This window comes from Camelus bactrianus, chromosome 10 (assembly GCF_048773025.1).
Source record: "Camelus bactrianus isolate YW-2024 breed Bactrian camel chromosome 10, ASM4877302v1, whole genome shotgun sequence".
NCBI lineage: Eukaryota > Metazoa > Chordata > Mammalia > Artiodactyla > Camelidae > Camelus > Camelus bactrianus.
The window spans coordinates 35,578,798-35,596,613 of record NC_133548.1 but is presented as its reverse complement, the minus strand read 5'-3'; the positions used below and the strand labels follow the sequence as shown (position 1 = coordinate 35,596,613).

At 42.7% G+C, this 17,816-nt stretch overlaps 1 protein-coding gene across 9 annotated transcripts in view; it reads right to left on the bottom strand.

Annotated features, from left to right (window-relative positions):
- The window catches only part of SERGEF (secretion regulating guanine nucleotide exchange factor), a 200,615-nt gene that overhangs the window by 48,386 nt on the left and 134,413 nt on the right, over positions 1-17,816 (bottom strand). The gene's annotated exons all lie outside the window — the stretch shown is intronic.

The following is a 17,816-nucleotide window of genomic DNA, read 5'->3' as shown; positions in this document are numbered from 1 at the left end:
TTAAACATGGATACACAAAATGGATACAGGTTTTCATAGTCAAAACAGTATTCTTACCCTCTGATCGCCTCTGACCTACCTCTGGTCTACCCTACCTCTGACCACCTCCATCCTAGGGGACCATTAGAAGGCAGAAAACTTTATTAATTAATCAAGTGCTTCAAGGTACTGGTTTCCAGAATGTGCTAGAGAGAAGAAGAGAGCCTCATACAGGCAGTTGGCTAAAGCCTCATACACCACAGCACCTTCCTCCACCCAGACATGACATTCTGGCCACTGAAAATGTGTTGAACGTCCCACTGCTGACTTCTCTGCAGTGAACTCAACCTTCTTGCCCCATTAGAACATTGGAAAGATCCTCTGCTCCTCCTAGCTTGAGATTTTTTCCACAGGCTAAACGTAGGACTCAGGCCAAGGGCAGAGGTCCGGAGAGGCTATGCAGCATGAAGGGAGGCAGGCCCCCTGTGGGCCTTCTCTGAGCTCACTGTGCATCTGCTCACTGGCCACCTCCACCGGCCCCCCTTCCTGGTCAAGTTCACTGTGGTTTGCCTGTGTCTGCTTGCCTGGAAACTCAGAGCAAACTCTGCCTGCTCTGCTTCCATGTCTTCATGGCAGGCTCTGTGGCAGCCTCGGCATAATGAATTCCAATTCTATTTACCTCCTGAAGCTCAGCTACCAGAATAACCACCTCTGAGGCAGAGGCTAATTCCAGCCCTGCCACTCACAGGCCGCAAACTCTGAGGCTGGTCAGAGAGCCCAGAGGCAGTGGTCAGAGATGTAAGCAGGGAAGACTCAGGAAAGCTCAGTGTTAGAGAAACTAAATGCAGACAGGGTCCCAAGGAGAGGCTCACCAGCCGTGCTGAGAGAGGAGGCAGCCTCAGGAAGACTGGAGGTGAGGCTTGGCCTCAGCTGACACTGGCCTCGCAATTCTGCCTCTGTTGCTGATATACTGGGCAAGTCACACCCTTTTTTTTAGTCTCATTTTTCTTATCTGTAAGTGAAGAAATTGAATTAGCTTGTGTCCATGGTTCCCATCTGATTCTGAAATTCTAGATTTTCTTTTTTTTCATTTGGCACTGGATATAAATGACTAAGATGGACACTATGACTCAATAATAAATGTTTATAATCTAGAATCATAGATTCTGAAATCTTAGAGCTAGAAGAGATTGACCAATCTACTTCTTTCTTTCCTACCCATTTGATGATAAGAAAACTAAGGCCCAGAGAGGGACTGCAAGTTCTGTGCAGGCAGGAGCCACGTGTGTCCTCTGTGACATGCCTGGCACATTTTCAAAAATGTTTGTTGAATAAATGAGTGAACAAATAATCTCCCTACAAGATCATGCAGCCTGGGGGCAGGGGAAACATCCTCACTCCTTGCCTGGAGGGAAAGAGCAGGATGAGACAGAAACCTCAGACTGCTTCTGGCCCTGAAGGTATGGTGCTCTCCAGCTGGAGAGCCAGAACAGAGCCAGGAACACATTCTCAAGGCTGGTGGTGCCAGCGGCGGTTGGCCACAAAGTGGGCTTCTGCTAGAGTCCTCTGTGCTGTGCATAATGAATCACGATGTGTCAATTACTGCATCCTGTTAACAAGCTCGTGTCTGCCTGTGCATCGCCAATGAGTGCCCTGCAATTTGCCACAGATCTGCAGTTAATATGTGGCAGAGCAAGTGGGACAGAGGATTCTGAGACACTCCAGGCCCAGGGAAATCAGGTGGTTGGTTTGTTTTTGGCGACTGCCGGCTTCAATGATTGGGCAGCAGTAAGTAGATGTACTTTCTCCTCTCTGGGAAAGAGGTCTGTGTCCTGGGTGCCCTTCCTGTCCTGGAAGGAGTAGGTTGTTTGACTCAGACAAGTCCAGCTGGAGAACGCCATCTCTGTACCGTTTCCTCTGACGTATCAAAATGAGGAAGAGGCAGAGTGGTAATTTAAAAATTCACCTCCAGCTTTGAAGCCTCACATAGGATTCAAAATCTAGCTCCACTACACGTGAGCTGTGTGATCTTGAGTAAGTCTCAATTTCTCTGTGACTCAGTTTCCACATCTGCAAAATGGGGATAAAACCTACTCTGCAGTGGTATTTGCAAGGATTAAATGAGATAATGCACGTCAAATTTAGAATAGTAGCTGGTATGTGGTGGGTGCACAATAAATGAGCCTCCGAGCGTGTTTGAGATGTTCTCTGAAGGGAGTCTAATCTCTTGAGGAAGATTGGGGCCAGGACCCTAGGCAAACCCAGACAAGAACCTCTGTGTCTTAGGTGTGTGTGTGTTTCCCCTGAGTGGCTCCACAGTGACGATCACGACTGCTGTCATGTGAGGATGTCGGGTCTGCCTCCTGCACCTCCGTGCTGGCTGCGTGAGAAGAAGCGAATGAGCCTCCCGGTGAGAGGGGAGGCTGCTCGTTTCTCAGGCAGCACCGCTGCAGCCCCTGACCTACTTTCTTACTAAAAATAGCCCCTCTTAGGTCACTGCTGCAAATTGAATTCCGCTGCTTCACTGCACCCTGTAAGCAGGTGGGTGGGTGTCAGAGCGTATTTGGTGAGCAGGAGCCTCTGCTTCTGTGGCGCACGGCTGCCCAAGCATGCTAATCCCATACACGTTGGTGCAGAGGACAGGGGCTCCGGGGCCCACCCCACCCTCCTAGGCAAACCTGCACACAGCAGGGCTGCACCTGGCCGTGCCGGCATGTCTGTGGTGGGGCGGTGGGGGGGAGGCAGCAAGGGAAGTTCTGGTTCCTGGGCTTAGAAGTCATAAAGAACTGAATTCCAATATGAGCTCCACTGTATTCTTGTTATTTAACCTTGTGCAAGACACTTTTCTTTGCCTCAGTTTCCTTATCTGTAAAATGGAGATGATGAAACTGATCTTAAGGCATTGTATGATAAAAATGCTGTATGTAATGCAGTCCTTGGCACAGAACAGGTGCTAAGTAATGACCCTGTTACAGTTATTCTCTGTTGCCTGGCCTGTTGCTCCACAATGCCCTCGTGCTGAAGCCTCTCGTGGCAGGGATAGGAAGGGACATGAGGCCATTCTGAGAAGTACTTAGGTCACGGGGTCCCACACATGGCTAAGCATCACAATAACCAAGGTGAAATGACACCTGCACCCCGATGTTCATAGCAGCACTATTTACAAAAGCCAAGACATGGAAACAGCCTAAATGTCCATCAACAGATGACTGGATAAAGAAGATGTGGTATATTTATACAATGGAATACTATTCAGCCATAAAAACTGACAACATAACGCCATTTGCAGCAACATGGATGTTCTTGGAGAATGTCATTCTAAGTGAAGTAAGCCAGAAAGAGAAAGAAAAATACCACATGAGATCGCTCATATATGTGGAATCTAAAAACAAAACAAAACATAAATACAAAACATAAACAGACTCATAGACATAGAATACAAACTTGTGGTTGCCAAGGGGGATGGGGGTGGGAAGGGATAGACTGGGAGTTCAAAATTTGTAGATACTGACAGGCATATGTAGAATAGATAAACAAGATTATACCGTAGAGCACAGGGAAATATATACAAGATCTTATATTAGCTCACGAAAAAAAATGTGACAATGAATATATGTCTGTTTATGCATAACTGATAATTGTGCTCTATACTGGAATTTGACACAACATTGTAAAATGACTATAACTCAATAAAAAAAGTGTTTAAAATGTCAAAAAAAAAAAAAAAAGAAACAATAACCAAGGTGGTTTGTTAACAATACTGATTCCAGGTCCTTGCCCTGGAGAATGGGTTTCAGGAAGCCTGTCTAGGGATGTGGGATTTGTATTTCAATAAGCTTTCCTGGTGATTCTGATGCACTGCCAGGTTTGAGAACCTCTGAGTTAGGCCAGTCACCTCCTTAAAAATAAATGGATGAATGAATTACTTTTTTTTTCTTCCATTATGAGCATAATGCAGGGTCATTATAAAATATGCAGAAAACATGGAAAAACAAAAAGTAAAAACTGAAAAATAATTCAATTAACATGTGTTGACTGCCCATTAAATACCATGCCCTCTGCTAAGTACTGGGAATTTGGTGATAACACAGTTTTGATCCTCAAGAGATGTCCAAGCTATTTGCAGAGACAGGAAGAGACTCAAAGACTAATACGATACATAGATGTTAGAGGCTCCTTATGAAATGTACAGGAACAGAAGAGGGAGCAACTGATTCCTTTTAGGAAGTTGGGGAAATATAAAGCTGGACTGGAAGGAGAATAGGTGTTTACTTGTTGGACAAGGAAGGGAAGGGCATTTCAGAAGGGATGAACAGGACATACAAAAGCACACAAAGGAGAAAGGTGTTTGTAAGGAAAATGTCCTGAGATCGCCATAATGAGGTTTCTATATATGGTAAATTATCTGTGGCACAGGGATAGCTGGTGTGAATGGCGGGGGCCAGACTGTGAAGAGTCCCAGATGACATCAAGAATGTTGCCTACACAGTGGAAATTGACACAACATTGTAAACTGACTATAACTCAATAAAAAAAAGTTAAAAAAAAAGAATGTTGCCTACATTGGGAAGTATGATTTTTTCCAGTATTTTTTAAAATATGCCTTTTGTTTTCATTTTTATGTGACGAATGCTGTTACTCTTAGTCAATACAGCAAACTATAGCCTAGCAAATGGGCCGTAACTTATCTAATCCCATTGTTAGACATTTAGGCAACTTTTATTTTACTAAATTATAGAACACTATAAAGAATATCCTTAATCAAAAAGCTATTTCCATATTTAAGATCTTTCCTTAGGAGACAATTTCAGGATATGAATTAATAAATGAAAGTGAATAGACACCTTCAAGGATCTTGATAAATAGTTCCAAAGGATTTTCCAAAAGTGGCCCATTTTTATAAATGAGGAGGTAAGGCCCAAGGAGATTACACATCTTATCCAAGTCACACTGTCAAATGGGGTGGAACCAAGAGCAATAGTGGAATCCCCTAACTCCCGGTCCAGTGCTCTTCCTTCTGCATCACATTGCCTTCCTACAGATCAAGGCTGAGTGCAATAAGATCTAGTCAGCCAATGCTTCTGATCACTTCTAACAAGAACTTTAGGTCAGCAATGTACATATGTAGGAGATGAGAGTAATATGTGTGTGTTTACATGCATATGTGAATGCCTATACACGAGTCTCTTTTCCCAGCCTTACCATGTCTGCTCCCCCTACATTACAGCCTCTGTTCTAGCCAAGCCAAGTACATCTTACACTGTCTCACCTCTACAGCTTTGATCCTCCTACCTGAGATGTCTCCTGTTCTCCTATCCAAATTCTATGCATATTTTTAAAAGACAGACTTAACATAATCAAAAAAGCACTTCCAGGCTATAAGTATTTCCTATCAATAACGTCCATGTATAATACTTATTTTATTGCTTTGCAGCATCTCTTGTATTGATGTAGATCTTGGTTTTCTCATGTGTGAGATGAGAATAATTATGTTCCCATCCTGCTCCTCACTCCCAACACACACACACACAGGGCTACTGCCATGATTAAATGACACAATGATTGTAGGAGACCCAGAGAGACATACAGATTGTTTTTATTAGAGTCCTGAACGCCGTGACTGGTCATTCTGATGATGACTGGAGATCCTGCCAAGATCCTCTGTCATTTAAGAATGATTAATTACGCTCACTAGACAGCCCCTTGTAGCATCAGAAAGTGAATGGCTGCAATACATTCTATAATAAGTCTCAACAAGACCTGAAACCAAGGGGTTAATACTCTGAGAAAATCCATTAACCAAAACACTGCATTCCTGGAGCACTCTGGGGAATCACCGTCTCCCAGGACACTTTCCTGCTCCATTGCTGAGATGTATGTATTTGTACTCAGACATGTGCATGCGCGCACACACATTCTTCACCAGCAGCCCATTTCTAGAAAGTGAAATTCAGCAGAAGGGAGGCTGGACTTGGACTGCACCACCAGGGGGCCAGTTATAAACGATTTGGGACATTTATTTCAGTTTTCCAGAGGCTTCTGGTGAAACATAAGGAGACCAGGCCTTACAGTTCAGATTTTGCTGCCTGCTAGTTGTATGACTTTGGTCAAGATCCTTGATCTCTCAGCCTTGGTCTTCTTTTATATAAAATAGGCATCATGCCTATCTCAGACAAGTAAGTTAACCTCCCTGGGCTACTGTTTCCTCTGTTGTAAAACTGATGCCATAGTTGCTATATGTTATGTGCCTACTGTGTACCTGGCCCTGTGCTGAGGCTCTACTGCATTCTTTCCTTAATCCTCACAGCTCTGTGGGATAATGGATAATACTATTATCTGCAGTTCACAGATACAGATCATATACTCAGAGGAGTTCAGTAATTTGCCCCAGGTCACACAGTGCTAGGTTGCAGAGTTAGATTCAAACCCTGGCCTCTTTGATGTGAAACCCTTCACTCTTAGCTGCTAAACCATATTCCTGCCTATCAGAGAGGTGTTGCAAGGAAGACATGAAGTGACATTTGTTATTAGTATTCTGATGTGCTTCCTGGGCACCCAGTGGTCTGCATTCCACTTCTACAGTCTGTGAGTACCAGGAGGCTCTCCAGAACTCTGGGGCCATGAGGCCCTGTGGGGTATGTGTGCATCTTGAGAACAAGACCTGCTGGAAAAATATTTCCTGCTGTGTACTCCAAATTCATGAAATCAGCCACGCTGTGGTCATGGGCAGAAGTGATGGATAAAATTCCTCCAATGTTTTAAGCTAGAGGCCAGTTTGGTGGTGGGAGCACCTAGATTAAAGACAAGAGGACTGAAGACTAGAGCACAACACTCATGCTCAAGCATTAGCACGGGTTTCCTTGAAGCTGATGGTAACCAAGGTGCCTGCGAAGGTAGGAGCATGTGCCTTCAGAGAAGCTGGACTGTCCCCACCCCACCCCGACCCTCCACTGCTTACACAGAAAGGAAGAAGGGCCACATGAGGAAGACACCACATTTTTAAACCTTAGGCTGGATTGAACAAAAAATAGAACTGTGATTCAAATGTCTATTCCTGAGTCCTCTGCCTTTGCATTCTGGAAACCAGATTGTTTCACCCCTCATCAAATCTACCTCCTCAAGGTGCTCATTCCCACAGCTCAGAGACTCAGGGCAGTAAGAATTACTAAGACTCTACAAAGCACTTGGTACACACTGGGCCCTTGACACCCACGATCTCATCTGAGCTGTACAAAGACCCTGTGAGGCAGGTATTATCACTTCCAGTCTACAGATGAGAAAACTGAGGCCCTGTTAGGGGAAATGACTTGCCCAAGGTCACTCAGCTAGTAGGTGGCAGAGCTGGGAACGGATTCCAGCATGAGGGCTCCACATTCCTCTCTTTCAAACACATATGCCTGCAACATTTCTAAGTAAGAAGCCGAGCTTCATTTTAGGCTTAGTGAGTGATAAAAGCAACACTGCTATCCAGTTTGCCTATGGCTCTGGGAAGGACTCAGCAAAGCAGCCATCTGAATGATTCACTCTTGTGACTGACAAGAAGACTTCTTTTGGTTCTTGCTTCAGCAGCTGCTAAATCTGCTATACCACCCCACCCCCTCCAGCTGGCTCAGGGAGGTGAAATTATTTATATAAGAATTTCACTGGCCTCCCACCTCAAGGCATGATTATCAGAGACTTCTAAGTGATAAAAATGTCATAAATCATAATAAAGGAGAAGAGGAGTCAGGGTCAAGAAAGATAACAGGTAAGAGGACATTCTGAAAAGCAGGGCAGTAGGTACAGATGTGATAGTATAACTTCCAAAGTTGACAAAAACACTTCCCTAGCAATTTCTTCATCTGATCCTCAGGTGTTAGTATCTCCATTTTATAGATGAGGAAGGTGTGGTTCCAAAAGGTCATGGTCTAAGGTCCAAGGTCAGAGAGAGGCTGGAAGAGGAACCTAAGTGTCCTAGGCCCCACCCAGTGCTTCCTCCAAGCCACCTGCTCCTTAAAGTTGTAAAGACAGAAATCTGTAAGCATGGTAAGAGAAAGAGCCCTATAGTCTTGTGCCCCTGAATGACAGGACCAGGGAGGGGAAAGTGGCTGTGTCAGCATCAGACAGAGGGAGCAGAGCATCTGGAACTCTGGGCTTGGGAATCAGAACATTTTTTTAAGTCCTGCCTTAGATATCCACTACTTGTGTGATCCTGGGCAAGTCACTTCATCTTGCCTTGATTTCCTCACTTGTAAAATGTGGCTCATAATAGTACCTACCTTATATGATTGTAGTGACAACTAAATAGAAAAAAATAAACCATACATATCCAGTGCTTTGCACCAAGGCAAACTCTTGGTGAATGCAGTTGTCACCAGTTTCATCATTCTCATTATGAAGGTGCCCAGCACGCTGCTGGGCACATGGGAGATGCTCAGTGAATGTTCATTCCCTCTTCTTCCCCACGTCCCCATACCTCCCAGAGTACAAAACCCCCATCCACTGTCTGCAGGCCTGTTCAGAGGAGGTCTAGGGTTGGAAATTGGGAAAGCAGAGGGTGCTTCTTCCCGGGCAGCCTGACTGGACTGGTCTTGTTTTCTGGGGCAGTGAGCTGCCATATGTCATTAATTATGTGTTGTATATGTCCTCTTGGGTCACTCCCCAGAAATTAGTGATTCCATCCTGGATTTTTCTCAGGAGATAGAGCCTTCACAGGTATGGGCTCCTACTGAGGACCTAACCTTCACAATGGCATCATGACCTCTAGGGAGAAAGTCTTACAGGACAGGTAGGTCCCTGCAAAAGCTGGCCAGGAAAGCAATCTCTGCCCTGGGCTAAATTACTGCAGCAGCAGGAATAATCACAGAATGGTCACACTGTTGTAACATTATCAAAGGCATCACAACACCACATCCTATAGCAAAGCCACTTAGCAGAAACATTATCCATATACACATGAAGAAAAAACTATGTAAGTAGTCTACTTCACTAACCTTTCTCTACAGAAACTCTCTGACCTCTCTAAAGAGCCCAAAGTCTTCATTCCAATCCCCTACCAGGTAGTTCAATTTGGGTGTTCCATTGGCATTTCAGACTTCATCATGTTAAAAACAAAAACAAAAACAAAAACAAACAACCCATCACCTTGCCTAAAGCCTACTCTTTCCCTTCCATGTATTTCCTTTCTCAGTCAATAACAACACATCCACCCAGCCCACCAAGCAGAAAACTGGGTACCATCCCGGATCCTGACCATTCTTCTCTTCTCAACCATGCTCTTACAAGGTCACTGAATCACAGCAAGCTTAACTTGGCCTTTCAAATTGATTCTTACTTTCTATCTCAGCAGTCATTACTTAATTCAGGTCCTCATCACCCTTCCTTTAAGGTAATGCTCTGGTTTCTCTATTCCTCTCTTTGCTTCCAGGCTCTCTCTCCTTCAACTCAGACTTCCTCCTGTCCCCAGAAAAGATTTTTGTAAAATATAAGTTGGACCATATGATGGTCAGTTTTATGTGTCAATTTGTACCCAGTTATTCAATCAAATACTAGTCTAAGTGTTGCTGTGAGGTATTTTGTAGATATGATTCACCTCTGTAATCAGTTGATTTTATGCAAAGGAGATTTTTCTAGATAATCTGGGTGGGCCTAAGCCAATCAGTTGAAAGTCCTTAAGAAGAGAACTGCAGTTTCCCTAAGGAAGATGGTCTACCTATTGACTGTAGCATCACTTGGCTCTTCTTGAAGATTTGCCCTTTGGATTTCAGACTTGCCTTGCCATCCTCCACAGTTGTGTAAGCAGATTCTTTGCATTAAATCTCGTAATGTATATCTCCTCCTGGGTCTTCCTCTGGTTGAACCCAGGCAGATATATCCTGTCTCTGAAACAAAATTCTTACTTTGATAGAAACTATTAGACTGGTAAAAAATGATAGGTAGATTATGCCAAGTCTTGGCAAGGATGAGGAGCCACAGACATCTTCATGTACTGCTGGTGTCATGTATCAGGTCTTTTACATATATTATCCTATTTAGTTGTCATACTAACATCTTGAGTATTCTCATTCTCTTTATCCACATAGGGAAACTGAGGCTCAGGGAGGCTGTAATTCACTCAAAGTCACATAGCTGGAAAATGGCAGGACTGAGTTGAAACCTAGTCAGATGTCTTTCATGGACTTAGTGTCCCTCCCTCCCAACCACATCAAATTCATTTGAGAATTGTAATAGAACCATATTTATTAAAACTATGGTATTCTATCTTGCTTTTTATGCAAAATGATTATCTTTCTTTTCTAATCATACTTATACTTATTACAACATCAGGAAGCCTTTATGAAGCAAGGTGGGGGGGGGACCAGATTATTATCTTTATTTTTGTAGTTGGGCAACTAGAGCCCTTGGAAGGCAAGCAAATTACTTAAAGTCACAAAAAAGAGAAGATCAATAAAAGTATCTGAACAGTCTAAGGGCAAGATTAAAAAGAAATCTTCCCTAGGGGAGGGGCAGTCCTGGATTTGGAAGGGACCACAGTTTAAAATACTCCCTTCTGAGAATACATGGTTTGAAGCAAAGGGGTCTGGGCTGAGTGCTGGGAGATCCACTTTCTCAGTCAGCCTGGGCCTCTTCCCTGACTCGCTCACAACTGGAACCTATCACTGACCCCTCCAAGAATTTGGGTATCTCATTCCTAGATGAGCAGTGGGAACAGATGGTTTTTGAGGCCCTTTAGCTCCAACCCACTTTAATTCTACAGAATCGACATTGCCAAGTGCACCTGCACTTCGTGGGCTCTCCCTTGAGCGAACAAAGTTTATTCTGCAGTGTGGGCACAGCTGAGACATAAAACTACATCCCCACTCCTAGCCCATCCTGGGATAGATCCCTTTTACTCCTGTTTGCAGGACCATTACACTGCCTGTCCCACTGACAGTTTAAAGTAACAGAGCCAACAAGCTCATCCTCTCCTCTCTGCCTACACCTCTGCTGCCTCGGTGGCCTCCCCCGTGCTCTGGCCTCACTAACACAAGCTGACCAGGAGCTGTGCGGGCAGTCAATACCCAAGACTTACAGCTTGTACCATTAGGCCCACTCTTACATCTATGCCCAATTAAATGTTACTTTGCTGACTTCAGCTCACATTTCCACCCTTGTTTAGATCCTGATTTTGTCATCCTTTCGGTATACGAACCCTCCCAGTTCCCTGATGTTACATAAAGCGAAAACACTTTCCTTCTACACTTTCATGGGGACAGGCTCAGGCTGGAGCCTTCTAGCAGCCACAAGAGATCCTTTTGCAGCTCTTATTGATTTACTGCTGAATAATTTGGGATAGTATCACTAACTGTGAATTCACCACTTTTGGATGCCCAGATCCTTACACTGTAGAGCACCCAGGACAATTCTCTTCTCCCGGAGTGAGTTATCTTGGTTCCCCCAATCTGTGAGACGTGTAAAATAACTGTACTACTTAATGGTTGGTATAAAGAATAAATTAATAATGTGTAAAACTGCACAAGGTCCATGCTAACGGACTGATAATGTCAACTACCACTGTTATTATGGTCAGCAAATATTTGAGAGTTGATAATGTCCTGTGTTGACTTCCTAGGCCCTTATTTCCCCTTACCTTCCCCCCAAAGCTGAGGTATTGAAGTCTTTACCTTTTTTTTTTTTTTTAAACTACAACTAAGTTCATATAGCAACCCCTGGGAGAGGCTCAAAAATTAAGAAATAAAAGGAAACAGGTCTAATCTAAAAAAAATGACAAGATGAACTTAATTTACAAAACAGAAACAGACTCACAGATACAGAAAAACTTACGGTTACGAAGGGGAAAGGGGTGGGGAGGGATAAACTGGGCGTTTGGGATTTGCAGATACTAACTACTATATATAAAACAGATAAACAACAAGGTCCTACTGTACAGCACAGGGAACTATACTCAATATCTTTTAGTAACCTATAATGAAAAAGAATATATATACACATATACACATATGTGTGTGTATATGTGTGTGTAAAACTGAATGACTATGCTGTACACCAGAGACTAATACAACACTATGTATCAACTACACTTCAATTAAAAAAAAAAAGTCTAATTTCTGTATATTACTGGGCTGCACTTGCTGAAAACCTGTGAAGTGATGCAGCAGAGGGAACTGGGGGATACGGGATCTCTAGTGAGGCGGAGCAGCAGAGACTACCCAGAAGTGAGCCACATCAAGGGCTCCTGATGCCATGGCTGCCAGGTCAGCATGACAAGGATGCGGGCCTTGGAGTCACTTCAGAAGTTGTGATGCTCTGTCTCCAAAGAGGTGTGGTGGTGCTAGCTAGAGTTAAGATTTGGGGGCTGTCAACCTGGGTTCAAACTCTGACTTGCTGTGTGACTGAGCAGATCATTTCCTCACTTAGGCCTTCATGTCCTCTTCTGTGGGGATTAGGTCATTTCTGAAGTCCCCTCCACCTTCAAAGTCTATGCTTTTAGGACCCTAGGCCTCTTCTTACATTAGATCAGCTAAAATTTTGCTCCCCTTCCCCAAAAGGCAGTCCCCTTCCACAGTAGAAGCCCATAAACCTTCGGCTAACCACTTCATTTGGCAAAATTAAATTTTTAAAGAGCATCTGTCCAAAAGTCCCTATCATTTTACTTTTTTCTTTTTGCCTTCTTGCTCTCTAATGCCATTTGCTGAAAAATTTTGCAAGTCAGTTCCCAATTGATCATAGTAAATTCTCTTCAAATGCAGAATTTATCTAAGAGGTGCTGCCTGAATAAAATGAACAGACTCACAAATCACAAAGGCCAACACAAAGGCCATGGTGCAGGGTTTCAGCTGTGGATGGCTTACCTTCTGTCAGCTCCCAGTCTGCCTTGCAGTCTTAGGGCCACTTTGGGACCATGTCCTGTACCCTTTGCAGCTGTGGGCTACAAAAGCCAGCTAGGAACTTCCGACAATAAGGGCAGATTGAGCCCAGGCCTTTATCTCTACTTCCTTCCAAAGTCCCATGAAACTGGCCGGAAAGAAGTACAGAACATATAAATCCACCATGAAAAGGAGAATGGAAGAGGAGACAACAGCAGCCAAGACAGCTCAGCACATTTCAGATGAAGAACAGATGGAGGAAATAACTGACTTCACAGAGTGGAGGAGGCTGTGGCCCAGTGCCTGCTGAAGGGGACACTTTTCTTAGAGGGTGGAGAAGAGTGGAGAGTACATCTGGAAGGCAAGTGAAAAACATCCAGCACAGGCTCCAATATGTAAGACAGAATCCAAAATGATGAAATAGAAAAGAAAAAAAGTAGAAGAGATAGAAACAAGGCAGAGAGCAAAAGAGAACATTTTTTAAAAGTCTATACAATATCCATGGAGAAGTGACAGATGATAAAGCAATATGAACAAGATAGGAAATTATTTTTTAAAGGATTAAAGAATAACAGAGAGCCCTTGGAAATGATAAATGATAGCCAAAATAAAAATTCTATTAGAAAGGTCGGAAGGTGAAGTCAAGGAAGTCTCCCAAAAAGTGATTAAAAATAGTAAAAACATGCCCAAGAGGAAAGAAAAGCTAAGGATATTAGAAGAAAAGCCCAGGAGATTCAATATATATCTGACAGAAGTCCCAGAAAGTGAGAACAGAAAAAAAAAATAATAATAAGGAAAAAGTTACCAAAGAATCATTGCAAGAAACATTTCCCAGCACTGAAGGGCATATGCCTCCAGTCTGAGGGCTCAATAACTACAGGACAACGACTAAAAGATGATCCACACCAAGGCACATCATCATAACATTTCAAAACACACTGAAGATAAGGAGAAGCTCCTAAAAGTTTCAAAGAAGAAACCACCAACAACACAAAACCTAGTCACATTCAAAGGAACTGGAATTAGGGAAAAAAACAAAACAAAACAGCAGACTTCTCAATAGTAACGTGAGAATCTAGAAGACAATGGAAACATGGATTTTTTTCCTTTAAAAATTAGAAGAAAAAGAATTTCCAGCCTAGAATCCTACACACAGCTAAACCATCAATTAAGTTTGAAAGCAGAGCAAATATATTTTCAGAACTTCAAGAAATCAAAAAATTCATCTCCAACTATTCTTTCTCAGGAAGCTACTGGAATACATGCTCCACCAAAATGAGATGCTAATTTAAAGAGGGAAGAAGACAGGGAGCAGGTGAAACAGGGACTGGACACAGGAGAATGCAGAGAGAAATCGCGGGGTGACAGCTGTGCAGGCGGGGAGTAACCATTCAGACTGGAGCAGGAGGGCAGAGCTCTGGAGTCCGGTGCAGCGAGAGGGGGTGCGGAGACTGCTAACAGAGTTGATGTATCTGATCATGTCAAAAAGAGTATCATGAAGTGTACAGACGTTTTGGGGGTATCTGGGAAGAATCGGTGATTAGTATATAGATAGTTAAAGGAAGACTTAAAAACAGGCAATGCTAACTCCAGGAAAAGAAAAAGTACAGCAAAGGAGCCATATTATGATACATTACTTGGCTCAACACTGAGAACAGCATTTAAATTGGTCATCTAATGGACTAATGATCTAACCATAGTTGGGAGGATGACAGGAAAAGAAACAGAGATGGCAGTGGAAGATGATTAATTTTTCTTTGTATTAAGAAATCAATAGATAAAAGTTATTTTATTTAAAATTGATATCTTAAATGAGTATTAATTTAGAAATACAGAGGTAGATACCTGAAAATAATTCAAAATGGTTGGCTCTGGGAATGGGACCAGGAGGTGGGAAAAGGCAAGACAGAAACTGCCATTATTATTAAGCCTTTTAGTTAGTTTTTTTTTTTTTTTTGCTTTTTAAATACATGCATATACTATTCTGTAGTAAACACAAAATAACCTAATAAAAAAAGGGCATGCTCTAGAGTCAGATAATCTAGTTCAAATAACCAATCCCATCAAACATTAGTCGTAAGATCTTAAGACAAGATGTTTAACTTTTCTTGAGCCTCATTTTTCTCATCTGTAAAACAGGGATATGTGTTACAGTGTGTCTATGATACATACATCCATAGTGTATGTAAGAGTGCACACAAGAGCCTAGTGAGATAGTGAGATTGTGTGTAAGAGCTTAGCCTGGTGCACACCACATAGTTAAGTTCCCTGTGGTGGAAGAAGTGATGATTCACACCACACTTGATGGTCAGATCACCTTAGCTCTTTTTAAAGAGTGAAGACTAGACAGAATGGCCATCAATAAAAAGTCCACAAATGATAAATGCTGAGAAGCATGTGGAGAAAAGGGAAGCCTCCTACACTGTTGGTGGGAATGTATTTGGAGCAGCCATTATGGAAAACAGTATGGAGATTCCTCAAAAAACTAAAAATAGATTTACCATATGATCCAGCAATCCCACTTGTGGGTATATATCCGGAGGGAACTCTACTGCAAAAAGATACATGTACCCCAATGTTCACAGTAGCACTACTTACAATAGCCAAGACATGGAAACAACCTAAATGTCCACTGACAAATGACTGGATAAAGAAGATGTGGTGTATTTATACAATAGAATATTACTAAGTCATAAAAAAGGAGTAAAATAATGCCATTTGCAGCTACATGGATGGATCTGGAGATCATCATTCTAAGTGAAGCCAGAAAGAGAAAGGAAAATATCATATATCATTTATATGTGGAATCAAAAAAAAAAAAGACACAAATGAACTTATTTACAAAATAGAAGTGGAGTTACAGACATAGAAAACAAACTTATGGTTACCAAAGGGGGAAAGGTGGGGAGGGATAAATTAGGAGTTAGGGATTAGCAGATACAAATTACTATATACAGAATAGATAAACAACAGGTCCTACTGTATAGCACAGGGACCTATATTCAAAGCTTGTAGTAACCTATAATGAAAAAGAACATTAAAAGGAATACACACACACACACACACACATATACATATACACATACATACATACACACACATATATATATAACTGAAACATTATGCTGTACGCTGGAAATTGACACAACACTGTAAACTGACTATATTTCAATTAAAAAAGAAGAAAAAAGCAGACACTAATGAACTTATCTACAAAACATAAACAGATTCATAGGCACAGTGAACAAACCTATGGTTACTAGGGGGAAAGGAGATAGGAATGGATAAATTAGGAGTTTGAGAATTGCAAACATTAACTACTATATATAAAATAGATTAAAAAACCAAATTTCTTCTGAATAGCACAGGGGACTATATTCAATATCTTGTAGTAACCTATAATGAAAAAGAATATGAAAATGAATATACGTATGTAAATGTATGACTAAAACATACTATACACCAGAAATTGACACATTGTAACTGACTATACTTTAATAAATTTATTTTTTAAAAGGAAAAAAAAAGTGAGGACTAGACCCTCTCTGGTCCTCCCCCTGACACCAACCAGGAACAAGAAAAGTGAGGGCAAGAGCCATTTCCTCTGTCCATTCACCCCATCCACAGGGCTGAGCTTCGTGCTGGATACACAAGAAGGCTTTTTTCATTAATATACATCTGTGGCATTGACTTCAGAATAGAGGAGCAAGAGAGATGACAAACATGGCCATATGGGAAAGAAGGCAAAACACAGAAAGGGTGCTGAAGTGAGTCAGAAACAGCCATCCTGAGCACCTACTCTGTGCCGGGAGCTTTCCCATAAACCATAGAACTCACCCAGTGATGAGCAGTGACAGAAGTTACTATTACTTCAGTCTTTAGAGATGAGAAACTCATAGTTCACAGAGGGTAGCAACCTTGCCCACAGTCACACAGACACTGAGCAGCAGAGCTGGAACTGAAACCCATGGCTCCCTAACTCCAAGACCTCAGCTCCTCACACTGTGTTACGCTGCTTGCGGGCAAATTGTGCAACTTTTCTGAGATTCTGTTTCCTCATTTGTAGAATAGGGATTGAACTTGTCCTGGGAACTTCAGAGTGACTGCAAGAATGAAAGGAGATGGATGAGTGGAGGTGCCTTGTGCACTGGGAAACAGTGAGCACACAGAAGAGGCTACTGGCATTTGCATGTGTGCCAAGCTGGGGCTACACTGTGCAGCTTCCTGACTAAGTCAGCCTCTGGGCTGCCATGGGAAGAGGGAAGAACTGGCCTTGGGCTGGACCTGGAGTTACAACTAGGATGGGCAGAGTCCGGGCCAAGGAGTCTGATGGGGATTCTGGAGCCACAGTGCCCAGTCGTAACAATCCAGTGTTTTGAGGCCAAAAGGTCAGCAGCATCTTCCTTGCCTCAAGCTGAAAACCACAAACATACCCAATTAATAACTTACAAAGCCACAAGATCAGACCCACTGCCATTCCTTCCAGATTCCTCTGCTGAACAACTGTTTGCTTCTGAAAACAGGTAAGCTCAAGTCATTCCTCTGCTGTAAGACCTTTCCTGCTCCCCGTTACCACAAAGGATGAAGTCCCAGTTCCTTAGCCTTCATGGCCTGGCCACAGACATCCCTGAAGCCTTGTCTCCCACTGCTCTGGTCCCCTCCAGCTCCCCTCTTTTCCTCAAATTTGCCATGCCTTCTGCATGCTTTTGTTCATGTTGACCCCTGGAATGCCTCTCTCTTTCTCCTGCTCATCCTTTAAGACCTCCCTCGAACATCATGTCTTAGAAGTATGCCCTAACCCTATGTTCAGTGAAGGTGTGAGTTTATGAATTTTATGAACAAAACACAGTCTCAGAAAGTGTCAGAGCTGGAAGAGACCTTGAAGATTATCTTATACAATTCTCTCATTTTATCCATTAAAAAAAAGGAGGCCCAGAGAAGGAAAGTGGCCTGACCAAGGTGACAGCAACAAGTCTTGTATTCAGGTCCCTT